We start from the raw sequence: 12,060 nt of genomic DNA on the forward strand, positions 1-12,060 counted from the left end.
ATAAAATACTGGCAAACCGGATTCAGCAGCACATCAAAAAGCTTATCCACCATGATCAAGTGGGCTTCATCCCTGGGATGCAAGGCTGGTTCAACATTCGCAAATCAATAAACGTAATCCAGCATATAAACAGAACCAAAGACAAGAACCACATGATTATCTCAATAGATGCAGAAAAGGCTTTTGACAAAATTCAACAGCCCTTCATGCTAAAAACGCTCAATAAATTCGGTATTGATGGAACGTACCTCAAAATAATAAGAGCTATTTATGACAAAACCACAGCTAATATCATACTGAATGGGCAAAAACTGGAAAAATTCCCTTTGAAAACTGGCACAAGACAGGGATGCCCTCTCTCACCACTCCTATTCAACATAGTGTTGGAAGCTCTGGCTAGGGCAATCAGGCAAGAGAAAGAAATCAAGGGTATCCAGTTAGGAAAAGAAGAAGTCAAATTGTCCCTGTTTGCAGATGACATGATTGTATATTTAGAAAACCCCATCGTCTCAGCCCAAAATCTCCTTAAGCTGATAAGCAACTTCAGCAAAGTCTCAGGATACAAAATTAATGTGCAAAAATCACAAGCATTCTTATACACCAGTAACAGACAAGCAGAGAGCCAAATCAGGAATGAACTTCCATTCACAATTGCTTCAAAGAGAATAAAATACCTAGGAATCCAGCTTACAAGGGATGTAAAGGACCTCTTCAAGGAGAACTACAAACCACTGCTCAGTGAAATCAAAGAGGACACAAACAAATGGAAGAACATTCCATGCTCATGGATAGGAAGAATCAATATCGTGAAAATGGCCATACTTCCCAAGGTTATTTATAGATTCAATGCCATCCCCATCAAGCTACCAATGAGTTTCTTCACAGAACTGGAAAAAACTGCTTTAAAGTTCATATGGAACCAAAAAAGAGCCCGCATTGCCAAGACAATCCTAAGTCAAAAGGACAAAGCTGGAGGCGTCACGCTACCTGACTTCAAACTATACTACAAGGCTACAGTAACCAAAACAGCATGGTACTGGTACCAAAACAGAGCTATAGACCAATGGAACAGAACAGAGTCCTCAGAAATAATACCGCACATCTACAGCCATCTGATCTTTGACAAACCTGAGAGAAACAAGAAATGGGGAAAGGATTCCCTATTTAATAAATGGTGCTGGGAAAATTGGCTAGCCATAAGTAGAAAGCTGAAACTGGATCCTTTCCTTACCCCTTATACGAAGATTAATTCAAGATGGATTAGAGACTTAAATGTTAGACCTAATACCATAAAAACCCTAGAAGAAAATCTAGGTAGTACCATTCAGGACATAGGCATGGGCAAGGACTTCATGTCTAAAACACCAAAAGCAACAGCAGCAAAAGCAAAAATTGACAAATGGGATCTAATTAAACTAAAGAGCTTTTGCACAGCAAAAGAAACTACCATCAGAGTGAACAGGCAACCTACAGAATGGGAGAAAATTTTTGCAACCTACTCATCTGACAAAGGGCTAATATCCAGAATCTACAAAGAACTCAAACTAATATACGAGAAAAAAACAAACAACCCCATCAAAAAGTGGGGAAAGGATATGAACAGACATTTCTCAAAAGAAGATATTCATACAGCCAACAGACACATGAAAAAATGCTCATCGTCACTCGCCATCAGAGAAATGCAAGTCAAAACCACAATGAGATACCATCTCACACCAGTTAGAATGGCAATCATTAAGAAGTCAGGAAACAACAGGTGTTGGAGAGGATGTGGAGAAATAGGAACACTTTTACACTGTTGGTGGGATTGTAAACTAGTTCAACCATTATGGAAAACAGTATGGCAATTCCTCAAGGATCTAGAACTAGATGTACCATATGACCCAGCCATCCCACTACTGGGTATATACCCAAAGGATTATAAATTATTCTACTACAAAGACACATGTACACGTATGTTTATTGCGGCACTATTCACAATAGCAAAGACTTGGAATCAACCCAAATGTCCATCTGTGACAGACTGGATTAAGAAAATGTGGCTCATATACACCATGGAATACTATGCAGCCATAAAAAAGGATGAGTTTGCGTCCTTTGTAGGGACATGGATGCAGCTGGAAACCATCATTCTTAGCAAACTATCACAAGAAGAGAAAACCAAACACCGCATGTTCTCACTCATAGGTGGGAACTGAACAATGAGATCACTTGGACTCGGGAAGGGGAACATCACGCACTGGGGCCTATCATGGGGAGGGGGGAGGGGGGAGGAGGGAGGGATTGCATTGGGGAGTTATACATGATATAAATGATGAATTGATGGGTGCTGACGAGTTGATGGGTGCAGCACACCAACATGGCATAAGTATACATATGTAACAAACCTGCACGTTATGCACATGTACCCTAGAACTTAAAGTATAATAAAAAATAAAAAATAAAAAATAAAAAAAAATAAAGAGGGGAATGAATAGAATCCCTCATTCAATGCAAAGGTAGAATCTTCGGGAGGAATCACAGGGGTCCACTGGAGCAGCTAAGCTTTTCTTGGGCACCTCAAATCCCAGCATACTCAGGATTATCTGCTCAGCATATCTAGAAACCTGGGCACCCACTTGAACCAGTTGCTCTTTTTTTTTTTTTTTTTTTTTTTTTCTTTTTGAGATGGCACGATCTCGACTCACTGCAGCCTCCCCCTCCTGGGTTAAAACGATTCTCCTGCCTCAGCCTCCCAAGTAGCTGGGATTACAGACACCAGCCAGCATGCCCGGCTAATTTGTATAATTTTTAGTATAGATGGGGTTTGTTGGCCAGGCTAGTCTCGAGCTCCTGACCTCAAGTGATCCGCCCTCCTCTGCCTCCCAAAGTGCTGGGATTACAGGCATGAGCCACCACGCCCAGCTGACCCAGTGGTTCTTAGTTCCCTTCCTGTAAATGTGAGTAATAAGATGTCACTTTCCACAAACACACAGAAATACTTAATAAATTAGTGAACCGAACTGCTCATACAAAAAAATGTAGAAGAGAAGGAGGCTTAATAAGATGTAAGATGCTCCAATCTGGAAAAGTCATTGATTTTAGGTAAAGCATAGGTTTCCATTAAACAAATTAGCATGAACAGTAGAATGTGCAACAAAGTAAATCCAAAACATATTATAGGAAAATGATATTTTTTGTTAAATTAGGAAGAAACTAAAAATGTTTTTGACTATGAGTTAGCTAAAGTAGAACGTTGTTACCATAATTTTCATATTTAAACATGCAATAAACTCCAATTTTGGTTTGTCAAAGTGAATATCAGGAAGCCAAAGGCAATTTAAATCGAGATCATCTCCTATTCTCACTATTGCATTGTCATAAAATGGTCAGCTGAATACACAAGAATGTGTTACAGAATTTCAACCTTAATATCATCACAGATTCCTCTATTTCAGGGTGTTTTTCTTTGCATTATTCTGTGTTAAATATGTGTGATAAATCAAACTGAAAAATTCACATAAAAGTTTTAGAAACTACAGGCATTCACAGCTCTTCAAATACTTACTTAATTTGGAAGAATTAAAAACATGTTTCTCTAAAACTTAATTCAGTTACTCTTATACTTCTATTCATAGATACTTCTTAAATGTCAATTATGGACCCAATCTGTGCTGAAGACACTGTAGGAGCACACACACACACACACAGTACCCAACATGGTTCGTGCTCCTCACAAAATATACAACTCAGTTATGAATTAAAATAACAAGGATAAAAGTTGATGAACAGGTCACACAACATAGATCCTTGATATTCATGGGGAAGGCAGCCATAAAGCTTCATAGACCCCAAAACATCAAGTTGTTTCTGTAGTGCTCCCTGTGTGTTCCTGAGATGGGTTGCTGGGCACTGAGCCCAGCTCCCACATCAGCTAAGTGACTTACAGAAGTGAAGTAGGAAGAGAAGAAATGATTAACGGTATCTTCATGAATGCCGAAGTCTACTTACAATCAATTGTAAAATTGTATGATAGTGATAGTAACATTAATGTAATTCTGAAAGGAAATATGTACAACCATATACTCCCAACAAATAGTAGTAGGCACACCTACTATGTTCCTGAAAACTATTTTCGCATTGGGGATATAGCAGTGAGTCAAAAAGGCAGAGACTGAGACTATTCCCTCATGAAGCCAATGTTTTATTGAGAGAAGACAAAAAGGAAATTAATACATATTTATCAGGTTATGCTATCAGTGGACGGGGCATACATGATGCTGGGCATGGGTATTGGTTGCTTTTCATATAGAATAGTCAGGAACGACTTCTCTGATACTTTGAATAGAGAACTAAAGATGTCAAGGAGAAGAACACACCAAGCAAAGAAAGAACGTGCAAAGGCCCTGAGGTGGCAGTGACATTAGCAAATTGGGAACAGCAAGGAGGCTAGTGGGCACGACTGAGGTGCAACGTGAGAAATGGGAAAAGAAACAAATGTGTAAATGGAGTGTCAGTGGTGGCAGCCATCTGTGCTGGGCCTGAAGCAACTGCAGGGTGGAGTCGACTCAGGAAGTATCATGATGTAGGACATGACGGACAAAGATGTATCTAACCTCAAGGCAAGAAACTGAACTTGAGATCCATAAATGTGTCTGTTAGTTGTCTGATTTTTCGCCATTGCAGATACTCCTGAGAACACTAAACAGACCAAAGTTTCCACTCCATCTTCTCTTCAAAATGAATCTTTCATTCCTGGCCATCTTCTCCCACCAGAGCACCTTCTTGGAGCCCACTGAATGCATCTGACCAGTTCACTATCTAGCTTACCTTCTTCACCTTATTCTGGAAATCTCTCAAAAATTAGAAAGTATAATCAAACTAGTCATATACGACTCCATGTGAAAGGAAAACTTCTGAAAAACTATTTAAATGTCTGATTAAAAACATTGAATCCATGGTGGCCTTAGTCAGTACCAGCGTAAAGTAGCAGAAAGTTTAAGAATGTAAGATGGTGAATTTTCAGACGTCTGTCTGATGAAGGTGTTCAAGCATGGTTTGGAAAACAGGCAAGAACTAATCAAGCAAGCTGATCTCATCCTAAATACACATTAATTTATGAAGTGTTAACAGCACAGGGATTAACCTATGAAATAACTCCTCATTTTCTTAAGCAAAAATGATCAAAATGTGCTACTCTCATTATAACAGAAATATAAACTACGTCATGCCAAAAGACAACTAAATAATGACTGAAATGGGTTTCATAAGAATATGCCTACTAAGTGAGCCAGCCTCTTTGAAATTCAAGATACTGAATCAGGAACTAAACTTCCAAACTAGTTTCTTCAGCCTTATTAAGAAAACATGGGCAGTTGATGTCTGTTTCTATTCTATTCATTCATCCATTCAATAAGGAAAATTCTATTGCACTACTTCTCAAGGGGTATCTTTTGGAGTTGTCCGTGTCTTTGAACTGCTAAACATTATGGCTTTCTCTGCTGTGTGTCTATAGCCCTCAAAACAATCACTTGCAAATTCCAAGGCACAAAACACAATCAATGCACCCTAGTTTCACTTGCTGGAAATCTCCTAAAAGTTCAGTGGAGTACATTGTCCAATATTCTAGTATCATTTTCCGAGGACTGGAATTAATTGTACAATTTTCTGTTAAACTTATATACATGAAAACAAAACAAAAAAACAACTGAACATTTGAGTTGAGAGTTTAGAAATTCTGCTACCTTCATAAAACCTTTCCTGATCAGCTTCATAAAAGTGGTATCTCCCTCCTTTGAAATATTCTAGCAATTATGACCTGTATTATTCATGTCAATTTATTTTATACTGCTTCTTGTGACTCTTCTACTTTTCATTCTTAAGTGTTATTTTAATATTTAATCATTACATTTCCCCATACTTATGGCTTAGTTAGCCAGATTATTAAGCCTTAGAAGATAAAAGACTAAGAATTAAATGTTTGTACAACCACTCACCTACACCCAGACACCCAGAGCAATGTTTGGAATGTTTCAGTGTCTCCTGATGATTTGTTGATTGGATTTTCCTGATTTCAGTTCAGTTGAAGAAGAGTGAATAGCTGCCCCATATTAGGCACAGGGACTGATCCCCAGGCAACCATGTCTTACAGAAAATATTCGCAGAAGCCTGAATAAGTCAGCTTGTAAAGATAGTCATAATCTTCACACAACTGAATATACAAAAGCTGTCCATTGAAAAGTGGAATTGTGTAGAAGGCAAAGCGTGGGCTTTGACCACAGAGAACACAGCTTAATTATGCCTGTGACTTTGTATAAATTACAAAAGCTCTCTGGCTCCATTTCCTAATCTGTTTACAGGAGATGATAATATCTCCTTCAAAAATTATTCTGAGAATGGAAAGAACTCATTAAAAACACCTAGTACAGGACAGAAGCTCGGGAAGCTGTCCGTAGATAACACGGTCCTCGCAGGACACTAGCGGGCAATGTCTGCCGTTAGCCAAATGGCCTTAGGGACAGGGAAAATCTTGTAACTGAGAGTGTTTTCTTGTTTGATTTTTATTTTTAAAGAAACTCAGAGCTTTTAGCTCAACTTCATTAAGAAAGCAAGCTCTGTTGCCCGCATTTTTGCGGACTGACTTTTTTTTGTAAACGCATCTGACTCTTCTTCCTTTGGCTCTTACTCAGAATAATTTTCCAATATATGTTTTGTTTTATTACATCATATGTGTTTACAAAACTACAAAATGTTTAAGAAGTTGCCTAAATACTTGAGCAAGGTAAATTAGCTAAATGTTTGACATTGACTAATTTCTCAAAGGGTTACTCAATTCCACTCTTTTTTAAGTCAATAAGCAAGAGAAGAAAAGAAGTTAAAAGTAAAAAGTCAGTTGGCCATGGTTTTCACTTTTCAGTTGACTGTGGTGCCATTAAATGGACAACCTATAGTTCTGACCATGGCTTATGAAGGAAAATATTTTTATGTATTAAACAGGATCTTACAAGAGTGTCGCTGTGACATATGGTAAAAGAACTGCAGAAAATTTGGAAAAGGCTGTAAAGACTTTCACTAGCACTCTCTCCTATCTTTCATACATGTCATGATTTTCTGATTTCACTAAGTTTCACAGGAAACGAACAATTCTTGAAAAAGCTGAGATTTTCATCTTAGCCCTATCACTTTATGAATTTGCTTAACAGCGTGGACCATACAATTTTGTACACATGGGAATATACCCCAAGTTATAGAGGGTGAAATTTTGACCTAAGCTCCTTACTTCACAGGAGATATCCCACTGCACCTGGTCTACAAATTGATGTTTTTAAAGCCCTGCTCCCCAAACACATTAACTTTTAAAATTGTAAAGGAGTCATTTCTCTGAGACTTTTTCAGAAAAGAGAAATGCTGATTCTAACAGAGTTGCTTTCAAAAATCTGGATATGATTTCCATAACATTTCAAGGGCAAAATGCCAAATGCTCAGAACTATTAAAGATAGTGTAAATGACCAAGCAGATGTACAGAAAATGCTATCGGCTATAAAAGTCATCAACTGGAAAAGTTTCACAATTAACTCTTGTGTTTCCAGAGTTACAGACTTACCTGAATCAGCTTCTTCAATAAATCTGATATTTTTATTTCAAAGGTAATCACAGGGAGAGAGGGGGATAAACGGACAGTGCACAGAGGGTTTTTAGGTTGTGAAACTACTCTCCACGATACTATCATGGTGGATATGCGTCATTGTACATTTGTCCAAACCCATAGGATGTACAACATCTACAGGGAGCCCTAATGTAAACTATGGACTTTGGGTGATGACCACGTGTCCATGTAGGTTCATCAATCATAACAAATGTGCCTCTGAGGTGAGGGAATGTGATGGTGGGGGAGGCTGTGCATGTATGGGGGCAGGAGGTGTATAGGAAATCTCTGTACCTTCCTCTCAATTTTGCTGTGAACCTAAAACTACTCTTTTAAAAAGGCCATTAAAAAATTCACAGTATAATTTTAAAAAAGAGGACACTGATGATAGCCTTGACTTGAAAGATATCCTGTGATCTCTTCAGGTAATGCATCACCACTGAATAGGCTTTCTCACAGGGTTTCTAGTTACTCATCTCTGTGGTGGGCATACTGTGTGAATATTTATCAAGCTTCAAGTATATGCTTTGTATACTTTCTGATATGCAGATTTTTAAATAAGTGGTATTGATATCAAGCTCAGCATTACTTTATTTCTACAACACATTTAGTTTTACCAAGACATGCAGTATCTTCAAGGTTTATTCATCCATTTCATTTATTAGAGGTTAAAACAGGCTAGAGCTATAAATGTTTTATCTACATATCAATCTGAAAGATGTACCAAATCCTATATGCTTTGAAATTGAAATACATATTACATTCATTCCAGACAGTTATGACCTAGCCATGGTTAATTTAGGCATCTTGTTTTTCTTCCTCCAATTTTTCCATCTTGAAACTACCCACTAGTAATGTATCTACCCACTAGTATATACTAGTAGCATATCCTCTTCTAGATCACGAACAAGAGAAAAATGAGATCAAAGTAACCTAATACTTTGATAGTATAATAGGTATGCCAAAAGTCTCTCATTACAAAGGAGGTAAAATTACATTTCCCAAAGGGATATTTGGTGAGTGTCAATAGGATTCCATGACACATTCTAATGCTCACACATTTGCCTCACCCTTGATGTTATGAAATGAGTGTTTGTGTCCCCACAGCTCCAGACTTGAACTTCTAACCCCCAATGAGATGATATTGGGAGGTGGGGCTTTTAAGAGGTGATTAGTCACAATGAAACCCTCATGAATGGGATGAGCACCCTTATCAAAAAGGCCCCAGAGAGCTCTCTAGCGCTCTTTCTAACTTGGAAGGATATGACAAAAGTTAGCCATCCACAAACCAGGAGTGGGCCCTCATTAGACACCAGATCTACTGTGCATTAACCTTAGACTTTTCAGCCTCTAGAGCCATATGAAATACATTTCTGTTGTTTATGGTCTGTCAAGTCTATGCTACTTTGTTATAGAAGTCCAAATGAACTAATATACTTAAGAAGCAGTCATAAATAAAATGATGACACCTGCATAGGATCTATTAACAGTGGTTTCATATTTGAACTTCCAGTCAATTACTCCTAATCTTCCCTTTTTCCTATGCTGTGTGATGTACCAAAGACCTCTCTCCTCCTTGCTTTGTTACTCTAGAGAGAGTATGGCAAGGCTCATCAATCCTTACCATGGTCTTCACTTACTTCCTTTTAGTTTAATTTCTCAGGTTTCATCTACTGGGTACCTGTTATATCATCCCACATGCTTCTCCTGATTCTTATGGGTTAAGAAATCCACTATGTATCAACCTGAATGAATATTTTTTTCTACCCAAGGAATTCGGGCTATAAGATTTAGGTCTAATTATAGTAAGTATACATTAAAATGGCAAGTCAGTTGAAATATGTGGGTGTGGATGTGTGAATATGAGAGAGAGACAGAGACAGAAATGTAGAAAGATAGAAAAAGACTCATGACTAGCCTGGGCAATATGGTGAAACACCATCTCTACAAAAAAACACAAAAATTAGTCAGGTATGACGGTGCACATCTATAGACCCAGCTACTTGGGAGGCAGAGGTAGGAGGATTGCTTGTGTCCGGGAAACAGGGATTGCAGTGAGCTGAGATTGTGCCACTGCACTTCAGCCTGGGCAACAGAGCAAGATGCCATCTCAAGAAAAAAGAAGAAGAAGAAGAAGAAGAAAAAGAATGAAGAGACAGAGAGAAAGCAAGCCCTGGAACGCTTACCATTCCACATATCTATTACAACCCACCCGACTCCCATTCAGAAGCTATCAACTTTACAGACCATTTTTACTGATATCCAACAAAAACAAATTATATACCTATAAAGCTTTTTATGGCTATAAAGCACTTTTACATATATTACCTCATTTGATCATTATAACCACCATCTCATAATGTAGGAGGACACTCGTTAACCTATCAATTCCTTGGGAGAGAAACTTTTCAGTAAGTGATTAAAAAGAAAAAATAACAGGTACCATGGGAAGCATTGCTAGCACCATGGCTAAGAACAATGGATATGTCAAAAACTTTGTTTAGCTGAGAATGTAAAAAGGTACTCAGAATCCCATTTAAACAATTCCACTTTATATTTTACCTGGTTTTTTAACCTAGCAGATAAAATTGATCAAAATGTTCAAATCAAACTGTTAGTAGGAGTTTCAGAAGATGTTTCCCAATTAAAAATGTTTTCCTCTTGCTCTCTTGCTCATGATGTATAATTACGAACCTATGTGAATGAAGACATAATAAGATTGCTCTGAATTATCTAGACTGATTTCATTCACACCATAGTAACAGCCAATGGATTCCTCCATTATCAATTATTTTTCAAAGCGATAGCAAAAAATTTACTAAATTTTGGGCAAGCAGTTTTTCAATATATTTGAAATTTCTATTTTAAAACATATTCTAAGTTTTTCAGCCTTATGTAATATTATTTATTACAAAAGTGTCATATACTGCATGAAAATTTAAATTGTGATGAATTACTTAAGAGATTAGCAGATTTCAAGTATTAATGGACTAAATTAAAGGTCATAACTTTGTCAACACAAAGTGCTTTCCATACATGTGATTAATAACAAAAGAGGTTACTTGGGACTAAATTTTTTTTACTACCTTCTCTGTGTTAGACTGTGATATCCATATCACAAACATGATAGATATTCTTAATCAGTGGTACTAGAGTTCTCATTAAGTACTCATTAAACTTCTGCACCTTAGGATAACCTTGAGAGGTGCATTAGACACTAATGAGTAAATGCTCTCATTGTGTGAGCATAACTCTTATTAATGATAATGGAATTTATATGCATGCAGCAGGCAAAGATAGTACAGATAAACTACAAAAACAATACCAATTTGAATTTCATATCCCAATACTCAAATAAAGGGTATATTTGTTAATTTGTTCTAATAAAACAGTCTACAAAAATGCCACAAATGGATAGAAATTAGTTGGGGGAAAAAACCTTTAAAACATTTAAAAATACTTAAATGCTTGGCAATCATGAGTAAAGATAAAATAATAAATACCTGGATTAGAACAGGAACAATTTTTTAAAGAAAAAAAATAGTTTTAGGTTCTGTAAGATCTTACAGTCAAATTCCTTAATGTATTTTGTTAGCAATACAGTTGATGATAAGACATTAATCTGTCCTCTATCCTTTCTGTTTTATTTATTGTTATTGTTGTTTTTTCTTAATTAATTTATTTCCATGCTCAAAAATGCTTTACTATATAATTTACTACACTATTACTATAAGGAAAATAGATATTATACAGGTCAAATAAAACCTTGATTCAGGGATAATAACACCCTGCCTATTTAATTCCTCTTAATTCTGAACCCAAGGAGTTAAATTATTTTAACAAGTGACTATCAAAACTAATTTTCAAGTTCTTCTGCAGTTGAGACCTCCGAAAGCTTCTGACAGACCTACTCCTGAGTATAATTGTCTTCCAGGACTTTCTTCTTGTTGCCTAAATTGTCCTGATGTACTTAAATTTCATTTCTTCTGAAATCTTTTTTGGAGATGAGGAAAATAAGGTCACCATCTTGGAATAGCAGAATCTTTGATCTCGGGAGATTATCTACCAAATAGCAATTGTTTTCTTGCACTCTGCTGGCATTGAGAAACTCAGTAATATGAAAGGCAGCCCGTTTCAACTGTTAAAACATTCTTACTTATAATTAGCTAAAATCTATTCTGTAGACAATTCTAGGCTCCAGAATCCTCCCTCCTAAAGTCGAATGGAATAGCCTTAATTCCTCTCCCACAAAACAGGCCTCAAATTCATGAAGACATGTTTCTGTGCTGATGTCTCTTTTCTCCATTGAACATTTACTGTACATTCAACCATTGCTTCTATGAGATAAGGTTCATTACCCACTGACCTCTGGACCTCTCTGAATAGATGTCAGAGAGGTCCTCTCCTGCTTCAATAAGGCAGCTAGAATTAATCG

This window comes from Rhinopithecus roxellana, chromosome 18, assembly GCF_007565055.1.
Source record: "Rhinopithecus roxellana isolate Shanxi Qingling chromosome 18, ASM756505v1, whole genome shotgun sequence".
Classification (NCBI taxonomy): Eukaryota; Metazoa; Chordata; class Mammalia; order Primates; family Cercopithecidae; genus Rhinopithecus; species Rhinopithecus roxellana.